Genomic DNA, 19784 nt, shown 5'->3' with positions numbered 1-19784 from the left:
GAATGAATGTGCATTTTTCCTCTGACATGCTGGAGCTCACATGTCAGTTCTCATGCACATATTTTTCTTATCGGCAGTTCAAGGTCATATTTTCATTTATTACATTTTTGTACACTATTACAATTTTGCCCATTCATAGTCTAGTAAGACCCCAAAAACAAGTCTATGCAAGGATGTGTGTGAGATGTGTGCAAGGACCCCTGCGGAAGATGAGCTGACATAAAAATATCAGAGTGAGGGACTGCCTCTTGGCCTTTACTGTCAGAGGGTGGTCTTCCTGCCAGTGTAGGTGACACCGAACAAATGAAGGAAATGAAAGGTAATTCTATCATTTAAATAGACAAAATAGGATAATCAGAAATTTAGGTATTAAAAAATATTTCACAGGAAAACTCTAAACTCTGTTTTGTCTTGGGGGTTTTTGGTTTTGTTTTTGTTTTTTTGTTTTCTGGGATATTTATCCATTTTAGCCCTTTCTCAAACCTCATGCTATACCAATGATATAAAAAAATGTTACCAGCACAGTTAGCTTACCTGTACAGATTATGAATGCTCTTCTCCACAATTAATACATAGTTTTAAACCAGTATTTGTTTTCATGTGTATTTTTTAAATTAAGGTTAAAGTGAGTTAACTTAAAATTAAGTCATACCATAAATACAATTCTCATTTCATTTAACCTTTATTTATTGTCTCCTTTTTTTTTAATCTCTTCAAAATAATTGTCTCCTATTTCCTTGTCATTACCTTGGAAATTTCCTTCACTGCTTGATTTACAAAATAGTATTAAGGAGGGCAGTAGAGTATGAATGGGCTAAGATATAATAATTTTGTCTATTGTTTTACAGATTATAGGGAGCAATTTGCTTTATGAAGCAGCACAGAAGAAAACAGACACTATTCTGGAAATTGTGTGATGCACAATTCTCTCCTGAATTGAAGATTAATTAAATACTTTTAAAAAAATCAAAGTAAATGTCAGAGGGCTGAAATTAAAGAATATAGAGTAACTATTACAAGCACAGCTAAGACAAAAGAATTTAAAATATTATCATAAATAATGCATAATTATATCTGAAAAATAATCTTCTCTTTTTCAGGTCTGGGATTCCGCATAAACAGATATTGATATGGTAACAATGATATGTTGGTGTGCGCTTAATTAATGTGGGTTTAGAATTGAGCATGTTGCTTTACTCTCATGTATATTAAACTACTTACAATTTCCAAATAAATAAAAAGGAATTTATTTATGTAACTGGATTTGATTGATGAAAGTCTTCTAGACCTTTGTTTCTCTAGAGAAAGAGGAACCGTGAGCCTTTTAAATTAAAAAGACACAGTCTGAAATACTGAAGAATTGTTAACTGTTAAGGCAAATGTGGGACACCAAGAATGAAAATTTTCTCCCACTAAACTACTCTCCTGCTACTTACTCCATGATTTAAGTATTGACTGCTGTAAAAGTTAAGCCTTTTTAAAATAAAAAGGACCAAGAGACACTAGATGGCTTCTTTTCAATTTATATTTTGGTGAAGAACACGCTAGGAGGGGAGTAGGAAAAGTCTTAAACATTATAAATACAAAAAGCAACAAAGAGTATTTGCTGTCTTTCAGCCTTCTTTTCCACTTTCCCTTCTCTATCCTAATGTTTGCATGTGCTTTTACATGTGCTCTTTTCTTTTTGCGCTCTTCCTAATCTTGTGTTTCCCATTCCAGCTCTTTACATCTCCCTCTTCCTCGTCTACATATTTTCTTTTTGTAGTCTTGTAAATTTTCTAATTCCCCTGTTATAACTTCTCTATTGTAACTCTGTTTATGTTGTCAAGATGTTGAAGAACTATGTGAAAACATAATCACCCTTTGTTATCAAGCAGTGGTGAGCACAGCCCAGCTAGGCTAGCATGACCCTCCTTCCAGGCAGAGACAGAGACTCCTTACTGCCTTCTCTTGCTCAGTCAATTGCTGACTTGTCTACCTCCTTGGATAGGATTCTTAATTATCTATAATTTTTTACAGCCTCTAGGTTCTGGTTAAAAATTTCCCACTATTCTGAAACATCCCATGCCACACTTAGTAGTAGTGGGGCATGAGGTAGTATTACATGATGACAGAAAAGACTAAATCAAAGGCACTGCATACATGGATATTAAAATATTTTAGAGAACCTACAGATGAAAGAAGGATATTAAAGTCACTCAATACACTCTTCACAGAGTCTTAAGCAGCAAAGAGCTGTGCTTAGGACATAGGCAAAGAGAAAAGGAGGAAATCAGATGGTATATTGACTTGTGTTGATTAGAAATTCTTTTACTGGTCTTCTAAAGATATTCTTTTGATAAATGACAGGGCGTTTTAGCTCAGCAAGTATGTGCATTATATGCATCAGACTTACAGAGAACAAGTTTTTATTGTGAATTATCAGTCAAGAATCTCAGCTCTCTAAATACATCTACTTATGAATTTGCATTTGAACAGAATGTGAAGCTAAACTGTATGCATCTATTTTAGATAACATACTCAAGCTTTGAGGGAGAAAATCTTTTGCAGGCCTACAAAACTTTTATCATTTTTGTCTAATTTTTATTGCTTGCCATTTTAAATATAAAAGAAGCATACTGCTAGAGGTAATTCACTGACTTGAGGACACAAGTAAACAAAAAAGTGAAAGAATAAATGTTATATTAATAATTCTTTTACAGCTTGTTTATTTGTACATTTCAATGGATGCTGTTGTTATGTGTATGAGGATGTGTGTGTTTTATGAAATAGATTTTTAAGTAAGACAATGGAGATCAATTTTTAGATTATATTTTACTGAAGTTTCTAGTAAGCACATTTGCGAGGAACTCTAAATAACTGTCTATTGAACAAGATGTTCAGAAGGAAGTTTTAACAGTTCTCTTTTTGTCCTCTTTTAAATTGCCAAGAGAGCACAAAGTTTGCATGGCTTGAACAGATCTTCCAAAATACAACAGGAACAGAAAGGATAGGGAGAAGATAATTGATGATGTATTTCTACATCTGTCATCTCCTGCTGATATTAATAAGCTGCTTCTAAAACACCTTGAGAACCTTCAGAGGAAATTGGAGCCATGCTCACTTTCATCCATTTGTTTATTTTTGATTTATCCATCAAGATAATGCTGGTTTATTGTGGTTCACAGGACTGCAAAATCACAGAATGTGATTGGAAGGGACCTCCTGAGGTCACTTGGTCCAACACCCCTGCTCCACCAGGAACACGCAGAGTCAGTTGCCCAGGACCATGTTCAGATGTCATTTGAACATCTTCTTTTTCAACTGACTTTCCGTTAACTAATTTTTATTGAACTACTGATTTTTTACTTATTTAAAATTGTCCTTTCTTCCTTTAGTAATCAAATGGTTATAGTTAGCAGTTATGATCTTGAAATCTGAGGGCCACATAAACTAGCAGGAAGTCCCATCCCTGATTTGATATTAAGGTAGAAAACCTTTGGGGAGCTATGCTAATCTACCATTACTTGGCAATTTTTAGAGAAAAAATTTTGATGCTTCATACTTGGAAACAAACCTTTCTCGTTCACTGGGGTTTGCTTAAAAGGATCTGTATTATCTCTTGCTGTCACTATTTTACACATTGCACATTTTAGTAGTCCACAAGTATTGCTATAGTTTGTTCACTTTTTCATGTTTAAATAATTGCTGGCTTACACCTATCCTTCATGATCAGCTCAAGGAAATACTCTCAGCAGTCAGGCAAAAGATGTGCACACACATCAAAGAGATTACAATACATGCTGGAGCTCAGGAGATTTAAGGCTTCTAACACTACCTCTACCATAAAGATAACACCATAATTTCTATAGTAAAAGTAGAAAAGCAAATTACTGGTGGCTATGCATCAATAAATCTGAAGACACCACTGAATTTCTTGTAGAGGTGGGTGAAAACCAAACTCACTGGCAACCACACAGATCTTGCCTTCCATATACTGCAGGCTCTTTGGCTGTTTCAGAAATATTTTTTTCCATTGCATATTTACTTTCTTTTTCAGCTATCTCAGGGATATATGAAGATATGCAAAACATACCAGAACATTATTGGCACTGAATTGCAAAGCAGATTTGAGTTGTGCTCTACTCTTCTGCTGTTTTATGTGAGCTTTGACTTTATCCATAACCATTCCCACAACTCCTCCTCCCCTCCTCTATTTGGTGTTCACCAAGAGGATATAATTTTACTTCAGTGGGTAATGAATCCAGTTCTGAGTACTTTTCAGACTTGACATTTGAAGCTATTTGCTCAAAAGTATTTTCAAGCTAGTTTTTTCAACTTGAATATAATTTATATTCACTACCACACAGTGATTTTGCATTGAAACTTTGTACTACTAAGTGCTCAACTAAGTGCTATATACTTATGTTTTCTTCTACTCTCATTATTTCTCTTGTTTACCTACCTGAGACATAAAAAGAAATTTAAACAGTTAATATATGCCAGCAATGATACAGATTTCCAGGTATGCAAGCGTGACAGATGTGAGTTATTTTTTACACAAGAATAAATCACTCTGCCCTTTAGCTGCCAGGCTGTCAGCTTCATCTTTGTGATTTGGAGAGAGCATTTCCTAATTTTCATAAAATGGCAGATTTCAGGTTCACAGACTTCTTTGTGAATAATTGCTGGTTTTAGAAGAGTCAATGCTCTCCTTTCATAATGATCTTTAACATCTTGGGAATTAATTCTGTTTTGTAGAAAGAAACTTCCACACCCATTTTTTCAAAGTCCAGGCAATTAATCCAATCCATGAAAGGGCAGGGGGGTGGGGGGAGGGAAGTAAAACCTGAGATTTTTCTAGTACAAGTTTTAGTTACAGCATATTTTATCGGAGACTTATTTTTATATCATGTCTTTCAGGAATATGGCACAATTAACTATGTTTAGATACAAAGGCATATAATGGGGTTTAGACACCTGGGAAATCCTCATAAATGTGACCTCTTATGCCAAATTCAAACCATTTGTACTCTTTTGCCCTTAGCTGAATTCAGGCAAGATAAAACTGGGCTTCTTTTTCTTCACCTTTCAGATACAAGATGTCTGCATCACAGGATTTTTTATATGTCTTAGTTCTGTTATTCATTCATTATTTTTCATCAAATGTTTTGAGATTCTCAGATGAAAGATGCTGAAAAAGTGGGATTTTTTTTCTTATCATAACAGGATTATAAGTACGTATGTAAAGTAAAGGACAGGTGGATAACTGAAGTGTAAGGATCTTTGAGGATGTAAGGGTTTTGAGGGTATCTGGCAAACAGCTATTCAAATCAAGAAGTCAAAAGACTGAAAAACTAATAAATTGAACATCAAGGTACACAAAGCCTAATCAGAGATAAGAAGACAATAACAAAAATGAGAACACTTAGGTTTCTGATTGATGGACTCCAGTGAATAAGGGTCTGCCAATAGTGACTTCCACCTATTCAGATTAGAAGTACCAGGCAGCCTGTGCTGCTCAGGTCTATGTGAGTGTTTTTGTGGCTGAATGTACTGCTCTGCCTCTACTGGTCTGTGAGACTGGAAAGTTGGACTCATTCAAACAAATTCATTTGAATAGAGGCAAATGAATGAGGCAAACTGTTCTAGTTTTCCCTGGAAGTAAGTAATCTTATCTAACATTAACTGCCTCAAATGCAGGTTTTTCGGTCAGAGGAGTCTCTAGACAGTCAGTGTTAGCACTGGATGAAACAACTTCTGTAGGAAACCATCTCTGTTCATTCACAGGAGAAGGAACTGAGATGACTTAAGCAAGAAAAGGAAATTTTAAAAGGCTAAGGTTACCTGAGAGAAAATCTTGACCTTAGGCATTGAAAAAGGAGAGAAGGCTGTTCTTCTGAAATAAAAAGAAAAAACTTAGAAATTATGGAATTTCTGGAGCAAACCTGTAATTAATGTGACTCTGCATATAAAAATGGGGTGGAAGTAATTAGGGAGATAGCCTTATTTCACACAGTGTTGATAAAATCAATATAATAGATTGCTTCCAACAGAGCCTTCTTAAATGATTTTGAAGAGGATGCTGGCAAACCAGAGATTGTGCAGGAAAAGCTATTAAAAAAGAGTTCAAGGGCTCAGTATGCATAGGGTACATGTCACTTCAGGAGATCATCATATGAACCTGTAAGGGCCTCTGGATCTCTGAAACACATTGAAATGTATTTCCCAAACATGTAAGAAAGATTGAAATATTCTTTGACTTCTGTATTAACCTGATTATTCCAGGTTATATTTCTTATACAACATTAATGTTACTCATAAAATTCTGCAAAAATGTGGTTTGGAATGTTATTCCTGAGCTGTTCCAAAACCAAATTACAAACACAATTCATTGCATAAAATTATTACTCAGAGTTCATCTAAGAGTTTGAAAGATCTTGATTTATGGCACAGACTTTTTCCTCTTGAGCTCCTGAAGTGATTGACATAACTAGTTATCATCCTTTGGGTGAACAAGCCAGTAAAAAGGATGATACTGAACTTCTGTGTTTCCCAGGCTATTCTTTTGGTAGGGAAAACAGCATGACTCAAATATCTTTGGTTTGTTCTAGATATTTCACTGTGTCGTGCTCAGCCTCATACCTTTTGCATGCTTTCTTCCACTTCTTGAGTTTTCTCCCACAAAGCACATCTTCTTTTTGTGAAAATTGTTCTGTTTTTACTCCTGAATAAAGCCTGTGACTTTGATTTACCACATCTCTTTAACCAAAGAGATCGTTGGCTCAAGAAATTTGTCACTATATCCTATGTTTTTAATGTTTACTTTTTTGACACCCCCTAACAATAATTGATACCAAGAGACTTTTAGCAATGAATAACATAGAGATAAAGCTTTCACAGAAAGAGATTTAAAAAGTATTGATAATTTAATAGGCAATGTTGTGAAGAACTGCACGATTCAGATATGACACAAGCCATTGTTGATGTAATATAGTGTTGTGAAAAACATCACCAGCAATTATATGGTTACTAAATGAAATGTGTTTTCAAGCAGAAGAGAAGAAAGGGAAACTAAAACTATGGTTTATGGTTTTACGGATTCAGTTTTGGAAACCAAGCCAAGACTTCAATAACAAGTGACATTGAGGTGAAACAAGAACAGTGAACCCCAAGTGATACTGTTGGGGGATACAAAACTAACCTTTGAGAGAAGTGCTTTAGTATGACATATAGCAGAGCTTTTTTTTCTTAATAGCACTGAGGCTGAACAATGTTTGTAAGTAGAAATGAAAGAATATAAGAAAATATAATAAAGAAAAACCCTTGAACAGAGTTGTACATGTCAGAGAATTCAGTATAAGCCAAATTAGACAGTGGATTACATAATTTTTCAGGAGCTCGCAGTCAGTAGGAGGAGAGCAGATAGCAAAATAACCAGACAAACATTGCTGTTACTGAATTTCTCATTATGTATTAACACAGGACAAAATATTAACTGGTTTGGCACTATATTGTAAGTCAATGTATTGGTACATTCATTGTTAATTTTTTCCCCAAGCACATAGTTGACCATAAGAAAGTAAATTTCATGGTTTAAGGTGCTGAGTTTAGCCCCTCTGAAGAAGTAATGGGCCACGATGGGCCACTATAACTGTTTTAAAAAGGTATATTTGCAGTGGTACAGTAAGAAATGGACTGATTATTGCATTAATCTCATGTCAGCATTGAAGCTGAGGACTTTCTTTAAGAGATTGTCATGGGTTAGCAAGCATAGTTCCGGAAGTGATTTTCTTGCAAAGAGGTGCTTACAGCTTCCTCTATTACCTGACAGAACCTATCAACTGGCTAGTTTGAATACTGACAATTTTTTAAGCCACTTAAACATTTCAACCGCCTCTGTGGTCCACATTTAAGAATAGACAAACCCCGGGAAAGCTCTCTCTTCCTTTCAGCTTTGAGACAGGTAACTGGGCTGGGCCTGTGCAGGGCCCAGTGGGCCCGGGCCGGGCTCTGCTCAGTCCGGGCTGGGTCCGGGCTGGGCCCTGCTCGGCCCAGGCCAGGCCGGGACACAGCCATCCTGGAGCCATGCAGCCCTGTTCCACCTGTGGCCCCCCCACAGCCCTGTTATGTGCAGACAGCGTGGCCTGGCTCCCCTCCCCCCTCACCCTCCCAGTGCGGCCAAAGATTCAGCTGAAGCTGCCCTGCTGTCCGGCAAAGATCATGTGACCAACAGCGATAAGCAAAAATCCAGCTGTGGGACCGGGTGAGATTAACCCTTTTAGTGCTGTAAGCTTCCTCCAGAACAGACGAAGCCTGCAGACATTAAGTAAAGAAAGAAGAGCTGAAAACCTGAGGGAGGAGAAGGAGGAGATGCTTAGAAGCTGAAATTCTGTTGTAAAGCTATGGTGGTGATGGACTATGATATATTAGGTACCTGTTGTAATTTTATTAAAGCATGGGGGGGGTGGAGCATTCAAACTGCACTTGTGAGCAAAAGTACCTGTGCTGAAATAAGCAGATGCTGAAGCAGCTGTAATTTGATGAGAAGTTTGAACAGGGACTTGCTCCAATCGGAAGGAAAAGACCTCTGTTCCTAGACATGCTCCCAGAGATAGTCCTAGAGATGATGATGAGGACCCTTTTTGCTCCCAGGGAAGGGGGAGGGCCTCTATTCCTAGAGATGAAGATGCTCCTAGAGATGGGTAAAGAGAACCTTTGTTTCTGAACAGCTCAACCTTAAAATGGTACCCCAGTAGCTCAAGATTGGACCCTCGAAAGCAGTTGTGGGAAAAGCTGTAAGTTGGGGGAAGGGACTCGCATGCGAGCAGAGAACCAACCCAGGCGGCTGTCTCGTGATACTCAAGCCATGAGAGAACTTTTTGGAGATGTGTCCATAGCATGAGCAAGAGAGACTCCTCTTCCTAAGAGAACTGAATAAGGTTATTATGGAAGTGCTAAACTGACTGAAAATCTCAAGGGTTGTCTTTTTACATTGTCAGTGGGAGAAGGGAGAAAGGTGGGGGGAGGAGAAGTGTTCTGAAGGTGTGATCTGATTTTTTTTCCCCCCTTTCTTTTAGGTCTGTTAATAAACTTCTTTATATTCTTTTAAGTTTTGTGCCTGTTTTGTTTTCTCCTAATTCTTATCTCAAAGAAGGTAAATAAGTAATGAGTATTTTGGACCAAACCACTACAGAGATAAATGTAAATGATAATTAAGGGAGAAGAGAATGAGGAACATACAAGTTCACCTTCAAGCTTGGAAAAATATCCACTTGTCTCAAAGTATGCTTCTCTTGATTCCCTTTTCTTAAGGCAAAAGCTGATAGTTCAGCCACATAAAGGCTTTGCTGTGAGAGTCTGCTAATCAGAGAGGACTAAAGCAGGTCTGCTTCTTGGCCACTAGGGAAGAAAAGAAAATGCAGGTCTGGAAAGCACATCTTTCAGTGAAGAGATGTGCCTTTTAACTTAGTGGTAAAACAATAGATGTCATTATAAAAGACGAAGCTGAAAAGTATAGTTTTATTCTCTCCTGTTCTTTGAATTTATTTGGGATATTATTTTTTGTTTATTCCACCAGTCTCTAAAAGAATCAACTTTCTTGTCAAAATTGAAACTTCTGTGATATCCATTATTTAAAAGGCTTTTTACAGCTAGCTTCCCATGGAGTATTTTTATTTTATCATTTACTTTTATCATTTGTCTAGTTTGTTTTCAATAGTGAGTGTTTTTTAATTATTATTTTGAGTTTTATCTATGCCATTTTCTAGTTAACATTTTATGCTGTCCTTTTCTTTTACAGATACCCTGTAGAACATCCATTATTTGACAGCACACTCAGAACACCAGATGATACTTGCATTGGTTATTATGGTTAATTTCAAAGCAGTTCCATCAAACCTACGTGAAGAAATATCTCTTTATTCTGCCTCTAGCAACATAAAGCACAGACTTTCTTTTTCCTTGCTTATCATTCAACTATATTACTGTAAAGAAAAGGGGGACAAGAGTTGATAAAAACATCCTGTTGAGAAGCTTACACTGTATTTAATGTGGCCCACAGGTGAATATCACTCCTGTTTATAGCATACTAAATTGTACTTGGGGTGTTAGAGACAGTTAGAAGACACAGGATTTGCCTTACAGAATATAGGAACTCAAAGGATGAAGAACAGGATGTAATGCTGGAGTGAAAGGCATCTCCTACACCACTGTATGGTATTCTCATCTCCAGCAGGTAAATCTGTGACAGAATGACTTTTGGTAACTGTCGTGGTTCTGCTCCTCAAAGACTCTCCTGGAATACTGTTCCTACAGTTAGAAATCAGCTTTTATTTTCCAGTTTAAAGATGAATAGGGACAGCTATCCTGGTGATTTGGTGTCAACAGCTGATTTTTAAGATACGATTTGTGAGCTTAGCGCTGTTCCTGAGCTTTCCTGGAATATATTCTCTTATGTCCTACAAATGTAGGAGCACCACAGGTCTGTCTGGGGGGGGGGTTTTGTCCACTGAAAGGCAAGAGGAGAAAGATGGCAGTGGCATACAGGAAAGGAAATCTAATACAGAAGGATTTGGAGCTTAAGAGTGATTTCAATCAGGCTGCTCCTGGGATTCTCCTGGGGAAACTGGACTCCTTGGGGAGAAAGAGAGGGTCATGGAGTAGTATGAAGCCAAGCAAAGGGTGCTTGACCATGAACTACAGAAATATTTGGAGACACAAGTATAAAGGCACAGGAAAGTGAGGGTGGGGAGTTCAAGACAGGAGGACTGTCTGGAAAGTGTGTGTCCATGGGGGGCATCCCTGAACACTGCTGTTATGCACACCCTGCCCCACACTGATTTCTTGGCACACTCTTCTCCAGCTGCATCCTTCACTATTGGGAGAGATGCAGTCCTAACGAAAGGATTTCTTGGCTTATTTTTTTTTAACATGGACCTGTGTAAAAAGTTGGTGAGCATGCAGCTGTATGAGGGCTTTATAAGCTCTTATGCTAGTAAGATCCATGACACTGAGAATGCTAAAGTATAGCTAAGTATAGACTGAGAAAAAGAACTTTTATTATGGCTGACTCAGATGACCCAACCATTTGGCTGCTTTTACTGTGATAAAAGGAAATATTTCCTCTGTGTTTTGTGATTCACAACATCTCCATATTTTTACTTCATCTTCTAAGAAAGAAATCTTTCCCTTTGTGAAGGATCATGTAAAAATAGCAAAGAAAAGAATTTTGAGGTTTTGGGTGAAATCACAGTAGAGCAAAACCAGAAGCTGAAGAAGAGCATCCAGCAATCTCTTTGTTGCAGGGTTCAGTGGTACTGCATAGAAGTACATAGAAACCAAGCATCTCCTGGCTGAGGTCCTATTCTCATATAGGTATACACATATCATCTTGTCAAAAAAATGAATGTCTGAGAATGTTAAAATCCCCTAACATTGGGATTTTGGCTTCCAGATGACTTAAGAAAAAAACCTAAAATATCTTAAATATAGAAACTGTGTAACTATCATTCCCATTGATTAAGACTTTAACATTCTAGTTCTGGTTTTGAAAGTAGTTAAATTCCTTAGGTACTTTTATCACAAAGTTCCTTTCAAAACTATAGCCTATGTTCTGTTGACAACTCTGGAAGGTGGCCATATACACGTTACTGCCTGCACTCGATTTGGATACATAAATAAATAAATAAATAAATAAGACTATTCTTTCTCCACTCGGAGCGTCCCTCACAAAACCGCAGATGAAGAAAAGCCAAGATGACAGGACACATATGAATGCTAATACGTTTGAACTTTTGCTAGCAGTAGTCAGATTTGATATTAACACAATCCCCTTTTGTTCTGCTCAGTATATTGAAAAGTTATTTTAACTGCCTAAATCTAATAACATCACCAGCCACAATCCATTCCAGAATCCAAGGAAAGTCATTGACTTTTTTGCCGCTCCTCAGTCATCTTCATCATCTGCCTAGACTGAACAAGGCAAAGCTATTTTCACTCACCAGGGATTTCATAAATCACTAATACTCTAATGATCGTCAAGTATCACAAGACTTCTGCTGGTATTTAAGGAAGTTTGGGTTGATATTCATGCCATTGAGGAATGAAAACACAGTTTTCAGAGACTTTTTAATGTTTTTTTTGTCAGACCATTATCACATCACATTGACCACAAAAGAATACGTAAAATTTAAGTTATACTCTTTATATTATGAATACAATTTTTTTAATTTGGCATTAAGGGGGGGGGGGGGGAAGGGGGAATTTAAGAGTATTTAGCAATTATATTTTAATGAATTCTGCACAACTGCTCTGTTAAGACTCTGTAAGATCTGGTTTCCTATTTATTACTAGGATAATGATGCAACTCCTTCTACTTTTAGGGTTTGCCAGTTTTGTTGTTAAATACCATGACAGTCTTTAGATCTCAGTGAATTTCCATCCATCTTTTTCACAAGGTGCTGAGCAGTAGTGAAGCAAAATATCTAGAACACATCAACCACCATGTCCTTGAAATTTCAAATACGTACCATATTTTTGGTATTATGTCATTCAGCATTTGGATATTTTCTTGAGAGTTCTCAGGAGAGGGCTGTAGTTTCCCAAATAGCATGAAATTTTGGACTAGTAAAATAAAATTTAAAGCAAGCATGTTATGTAGGAAAAAATAGCAACCAGTATTTTAAGACAAAATTTTTAAATCATATATAAGTGAATAAAGAACAATATTATTAATATCCCAGTATTTAATGAATTTATTAGTGAAAATATGCTGTACTCGACTTTAAAACTGCAATTTACCTTGAGAAATCAAAGACTGTGTGTAGCCAAGTGCATAATACCATGAGTATGCAATAAATCATCATTAGGATTAATCCAAGTAAAGCCTAGCAGTTATTCATTCAGATAATAAGTGTTACCAGAGCTCTTCACCACTAAGAGTCAATTAGAAGTTATGGTGCTGTAAAAAGATCAAATAAATCTACAGTTTTTTAGTAAAACATAATCAATTTTATTAAAAATAATCCTTGATCAGTCACAATCAAGATTAATCAGGTAATTGTACAAGAGGACATAGCAACTGAGGAATAATGATTTAACAACAAAAAACAGTTTAGGGGAAGAAGAAAGAGGTATCTCTAACGGTTTTTTCTACATTATTTAGGCAATATCACTGCTGTTATGACTTAAATTAGGAAATTTGTTCCAAGAGAAAGCCAGTGAACAAGTATTTGACTGAATGGAACAATAAGCTAAAACTGTTTTTTATCAGCTCATGAATTTATCAATGTCACTCTCTTAAAAAAAATGGGTTTATCTACAAAAAACATCCAGTAAGAATGTGAAATGATATGCTCCATCCCAATTGCAAATGTATAGTAGGTAGTTTAAAATTATGAATACCTAGTTCTAGACTAAAAGCACAAGCAAAAAAAACCCAAACAAACAAGCAAACCCCCCTCCCCAAACCAAAACCCAAAACAAACAGAAATGCAGCGATGTTAGTCAGTTAAACTGTTCTAAAATCCTGGCAAACCCTGTGTGGACCAATGTAGTCATTTGTATTTTGTAAGTTTATTGAATGTTTTCTGTTCTTGAAAGTGAAAAAAAATCAGATGCAAACAAATTTATAGCAGCAAAATGGGTGCACTTCTCATGTACTGAAGAGCAGAAGAGCCATTTATTAAAAACATGGTGTGACTGAGTTGCTGGCAATAGGATGGGGCTTGGATTTCATCACCCCTCAGGTCTACCTGGTTCATATGTTTCTAACAACTAAAATTTTATGTAGACCGTTCTGTGTCTTCTCCTCATTCCTTCTGCCCTGAATGGATGTAACTGTTTCAATATTAATACTTGATTATTCATAGAAATCGCTCATGTTGATTTAACTCTAGGTCCTCATCAGAACTAACAACCAGATAAATACGAGTTAATTACATGATCAGTCCACACTTCATGAGTCCAAAATAAAATTCAATGAACAATGGCATTGAATTAAATGCAGGTGTTCAAGACCAGTCTGCCAGATATTATATGTGTTTGTAGTAACAAAAGCACAAACAGGTGCTTCGTCAAACAGGTGTAGTTTGACAGTAACTTGGTGATTTATTGACAGGTTTATTTTTATAGAGTGGAATAGTATGAAACTGGTAACAGTTACTAACTGAAATGAAATAAGGTTTTCATCAGTGGGTTTTTACAGTACCCATATTTTCCAGGTCTTTAAAGGAAGCTAGCTGCTTTTGCCTTTAGCTGTTAAACCTATTGTTACAGATCATAGAATAACTTAGGTTAAAAGGGAGCTTTAAAGGTCATCTAGTCTAACCCCCCTGGAATGAGGAAGGATACCTTCAGCTAGACCAGGTTGTTCAGAGCCCCGTGCAGCCTGATCTGGAATGTTTCCAGGTATATGGCATCCACCACCTCTCTGCGCAACCCGTGCCAGAATTTCACCACCCTCATTGTAAAAAAGTTCATCTCTACATCTAATCTAAATCAACCCTCTTTCAGTTTAAAACTATTACCCCTATTGCTACAGGCCTTGCTAAAAAGTCTGTCCCTATCTTTCTTGGAGGCCTCCTTTAAGTACTGAAAGCCCAAAATAAGGTTTCCTTGAAGCCTTCTCCAGGCTGAATGACCCCAGTTTTCTCATAGCCTGGTATTCCTCACCTAGGTCTTTCTGCTCAGCCTTTTGTGACCAAGAGTGACTTTGCCAGGCCTCTGAACAGAAATATACACTTCAAAAGGAAAATGCCTTGAATTGTCCTCTGGATCAAATGTGCTCTCAGTACACACTTTGGACATGGTGACAGACGTAGCAGAACTCTGTTCTTTCGTATGTGTGCGCCCAGGGACATCCAGTGATAGTTTGGTGACCATGCAGGTTTCTTCCTGTATTTCTTCTGCCTGAAGTACTCACCCAGCATCTGGTGGTCCCATCAGCCAGACATCACCCAAGCACCAGTGGCCCCTCTGACTGGCACTGCCACACAAGCTGCGGGACGCTCAGGGTGCCAGCTGCAGGTACTCACTGGCTAAGAGCAGGTGAGCAGGTCCCAGACACTGCCTGTCTCCCAGGGCGTTCCTGTCATGTTCCACTGCACAGTGCAGGAGCTCGCTGCTCCCCACAGTGTTTGCCGCAGCTGCTTGTTCCATCCAAAGGTTAGAATAGCAGCCTTAGTGTATCTTTGGTTGTGGGATATGCCCAGCCACTGCCCTGGAGGGATGTCTGCTGAGATAAAAGATTTTGCAATCGCCCAGCAGGACTCCCTGGAAAGGCAACTACTTTGGGTCATGGCGAGGAAAGGTAGACCCACAGTCCTTTGGGAGACACTATGCAGATCGCTCTGTAACTCATTGGTCTGTCCCAGACCCTTTGTAATCCAGTGGTCCCCTTTCAGATCCCCTGTATCCCTATAAAAGAAGACCAATTCGCCTCTGTAGAGAGAGGTCGTCCGTGGCTCTTCCCTTCGCCGGAGGGGACCCATTATAAAGCTACCTTCGTGCGGAACCAGCCACACGGGCCTTCTCGTCTCTCTCTCTGGTCTGGTTTGGCCTAGGGGCTGCCTTGCAGAGCTGAGCTGAAACCACGAGCTGATATCACTAAAGAGCTGACAGCCTCTGCAAGGGCTCCTCTGCCAGCAGCTGAGAGGAAGATACCGGACCTCGGGAAGGCAATTCCTTTCGGGACCATCTCCCCGGACCGGTCATCTCTTCCTGGGTCACAGCCTCAGCCCCCACCACCAGCTGTAATATATGGTATTGGGCTGGTGGAGTCTCTTGTGATTCTAAGAGTGAAGCATAAAATCTGGGCTTTAGTTTCGGTCTAGGTTTCAGCTTAATCCTGACAGAAGACTGTCCCAGACTTCATGTGAAACATCAGCCACTGCAATAGGAAGAGGTTTCTGTGGTGATTTTAAAGTAGGATTTTTAACTTTTTTTTTTTTTTTTTTAATCTGAAAAGCAAATGTTATATAAAATATCTGAAGCTGCTTAGCTTTGTGGGCAATATTCCCAGTCATTTGCAGCAAACAGTCCACCTCCTGGAAGGCAAAAGCCAACAAATTTCCCACCCAGTAGGATGGTAATGTTGAGCTGCTATATGCCATTCCTGCCCACTACCATCAAAAAAACCCACAAAGCAGGACACACAAGCTATTTAAAAAATAATTAGAATTGGTGGAAAATGCCATTGTAAACAAAATCTGATAATTCAGACAAACTCTCAAAGGTCTCGCAACCCTGTGAGTATTTCCTAGTACAGTAAATAATTAACACCAAATGTTAAGCCTTACTGCATGACAAAAACAAATGTAGTAATACTTAAAGCAAAATAATATGTCCATATTTCTGTCTTTTCTTGACATAGTCGACACTATTTTGCAACACTAAAAGTTAGGTATTCAGGGTAGCTAAAAAATTTTGAAATATTTAGTCCCTTATAAGCATAATCTCCCCAGAAGCATAAAAGTATAGCTCCAATTTCAGCTTTCATGTAGTAAAGGTGACTTATTTTAAGCATCAATAGAACCTTTGTGATTCTCTAAAAAGAATGTGAACAAACTTTTTCAGTATCATTTCCCAGTTAAAAAATAAGGTATATTTAAAGAACCATTAATAACTGAAGTAATAATTTTGCTGCTTTTATTTCAGCAAATGATTACTTTATCTTTTGATCTACCTATTGGAACTATTAAAATTTGTTTTCCAAGCTTCTCCCAACATACATGTGATTCAGATGGAAATATTAAATCACTAATGCCCAATAATATAAAATTATTTATTTGGAACATATTAAAACATTAAAAGTATTAGCAGTTGTTAATATTAGAGCTATTGTTGTCTGATACTATTTGAAACCAAATTAAATTTTCCATGCTTATGAATTTATTGCCTCTAATTCTTTTGGCCAGCAAGTAATCACAATGCACTAAACACATCACAATGAGAAGATCTCCTAAACCCCTGATTAACTCAGCATGATGCACTGGTCTGTGCAGAAGAGAGAGCTCAGTCTATCCAGAGCCAAATGCTGCATTGTGAATAAACCTAACTCTGCATGTGCTTAACATGATGAGAAATGTCTTTTCACTGTGAGTCATCCCCATCAGTCATTGAGCAGTGAGGCAGACTAATCAGCACTTACTTGTAAAAATGTGCTGATTTTGTCAGTGTTTTGGTAGAGAACCTTTATTTCTGTAACACAGAGTATACATCTTCAAATGCAATTTTGATATAGCTGGGCAAAAGATCTCTGGCAATGCGACATCTCCATGGCCTTTGCCTTGGGCTTGTAATGACTGAAGTCAGCAATGAACAACCTGTATTTTTATAGGTTGGCAGATATTTCCAGTAGCCCTGGGTCAACACTTTTAATGATAATGATTGTAAAACAGGTCAAGTTGTGGTTGTGTTAAGGAAGCTTTCCTGTCTGAACATCCAGGAGCCACTCTGGCAGTCACACTCACATCACCTGAGCTGGGACAGAGGCACCTTGGCGGGGGTGGCTCCAGTGACGGACGGATTCCCGCTTGACTCCCTGCCCACCCCACTCTCACACAGACAGAACAGGTTTGCTTACCAGCTCAGCCTTGGATTACTCAAAGCAGAGTGTCAGACCTCTTGATCCTTAAAATAATTGAATGATGATGCAATAACAAAAATGACAGCTCAAGGTGAGTACCCTTGAGAAGTGACACTGAACAAAGGACCCTAAGTTTTTATACCCTCCCAGTCTAAGTGTGTGAAAATCTGGGGTCTTGCAGCTGAGTCCTCTGCTCCTGCTGTGTCTCTGAGTGTCTGGTCACCTGGCTAGGCACAGCTCCCTGAGCCCTCTGCTTTGCAGAGCTTGGCACTAATTCACAGCCTTCTTGCCTTGGGCTCCTGCCCTCCAGAGCTGTCTGCAGCTCACACTTAGCTGGTACACTGAGCTATCTGCACTAAATGGATTCCCCAACAGTTGTGGATTTTGATTGCTCCTTCTTTCTTATAGTGAAGCATCAAGCTGCTTCTGAAGGCTGTAACATACTTTAGCTCTTTGTTCTTAGAACAATATCCACAACAGGGTTGTCCTGGTCATGACAGCTAAGATGGAGCTTTACTATACTATATATTATATAGTGGAGCCTTAGATATACACAAAAATTTCACTGAAATGGAAAATGCACCTGTCTAATTTCAAAGGCAAAATCAACGAGTTCTGATTCAATTCCTTTTCATATTCACCTTCTCTTTCACTAACTGTCACTGAGGTCCTTCCAGAACATTTTAGGTCATAGAGCTGTTAAGGTCATTGACCTGTTGGAATGAATCCAGATGAGAGCCACCAAGATGATCAGGGAGCTGGAGCACCGCTCATATGAAGACAGGCTGAGAGACTCGGGGCTGTTCATCCTGGAGAAGAGAAGACATTGGGGAAACCTTAGAGCAGCCTCCCACTACCTAAAGGGGGCTTACCAAAAGGCTGCAGGGACTTTTCACAAGGGCATGTAGTGTTAGTTCAAGGGGGAATGGTCTCAAGCTGAAGCAGGGCAGGTTTAGATTAGATGTTAGGAGGAAATTCTTTACTATAACAGAAGCAGGTTTGTCTAGAGAAGTTGTGTACTCTCTATCCCTGGATGTATTCAAGACCAGGCTGGAGGGGTCTCTGTAGGAGCTTTGGGTGGGTTGGACGGTCGGGACGGACGGAGACGAGAGATCTCTGAAGTCAGATCTTGGAACATGCGGTTTATTGTAAAGGGCATGGGTACAGGGGCACTGCTTAGAGCTGCCAGCCGCAGCTCGGAGCAGGCCCAAGAGAGCAAGAGTGTAAAAGTAAGAGCAAGTAGGTAAGAGTGGAGTAAGAGTGAGCGAAGAGGAGGTAAGTAAGAGAGTAAGCGGGTGAGGGAGTAAGTAGAGTAGATAGAGAAGTCCTCGTTACAATACAATAAATCATCTTCTGTACTGAATATTCTAATTTTCACTAACCAATCTAATACAAGATACAAATCCTATAGCATTTACATACAGCCTATAAGAATTGTTATATTACCATAGAGTGTTACATCTTAACTCCTAAAAACTACTCTTTGGACCCCTTCTGCTGAGCTAGTAGGGTCTGCTCTGACCCTTGGACCTGCCTGCAAGCAGAGGGTATTGTTCAATCAAGAGGGGATTACCTTCAGTCGGCCATACCATTGTTTTCCAGTTGTTCAGTAACTAAGACTTGGTATCTCAAAGGTGGCCTTCATTTTGATGTCGCTTATAGTTTTCATATTCCCAAAATCTTTTGTCAGGCAATCATATTTATAAGACTTTCCTGTTTCATCTTCCCCAACATGTCTCTGAGTAACCTGGTCCAGTGGAAAGTGTCCCTGCCCATGGTGGAGTGTTACAGCGGGGATACTGTAACACGCATATATCAAACCAGGAGTCCCGTGGAAAGGAAATATATATATATACGGATTCTTGATAGATGTTTCAGAGAGATGTTTATTTCTCCAGCCACATGGCCGGAGCTCTGCCGAGGAACTGTTACAGTCATGGGACCAAGGGTCCTTTGCCCGCGCAGGGGAACACAAAACAACCAATGGGGAATGAGGCTGACCAGGGGAAGGGAAACCCCGTGTCTGTCCCCTCAGGGCCCCTCTCCCAGGGCTCCATGGCAGGGGGAGGGACCCCAACAGTGGAGGGCTTTGAACTGGATGATCTTTGAGGTCCCTTCCAACCCAAACCATTCTATGATTCTATGATTTTAAGGTGAACATTTGAGGTTCTGTTTTCTCTAGCTGGTAATGGGAATGAAAAAAATGCAGCTTCCCAGT

Source organism: Corvus brachyrhynchos, unplaced genomic scaffold (assembly GCF_000691975.1).
Source record: "Corvus brachyrhynchos isolate BGI_N302 unplaced genomic scaffold, ASM69197v1 scaffold116, whole genome shotgun sequence".
NCBI lineage: Eukaryota > Metazoa > Chordata > Aves > Passeriformes > Corvidae > Corvus > Corvus brachyrhynchos.
The sequence above is the reverse complement of the archived record's forward strand: the minus strand, read 5'-3'. Positions refer to the sequence as shown.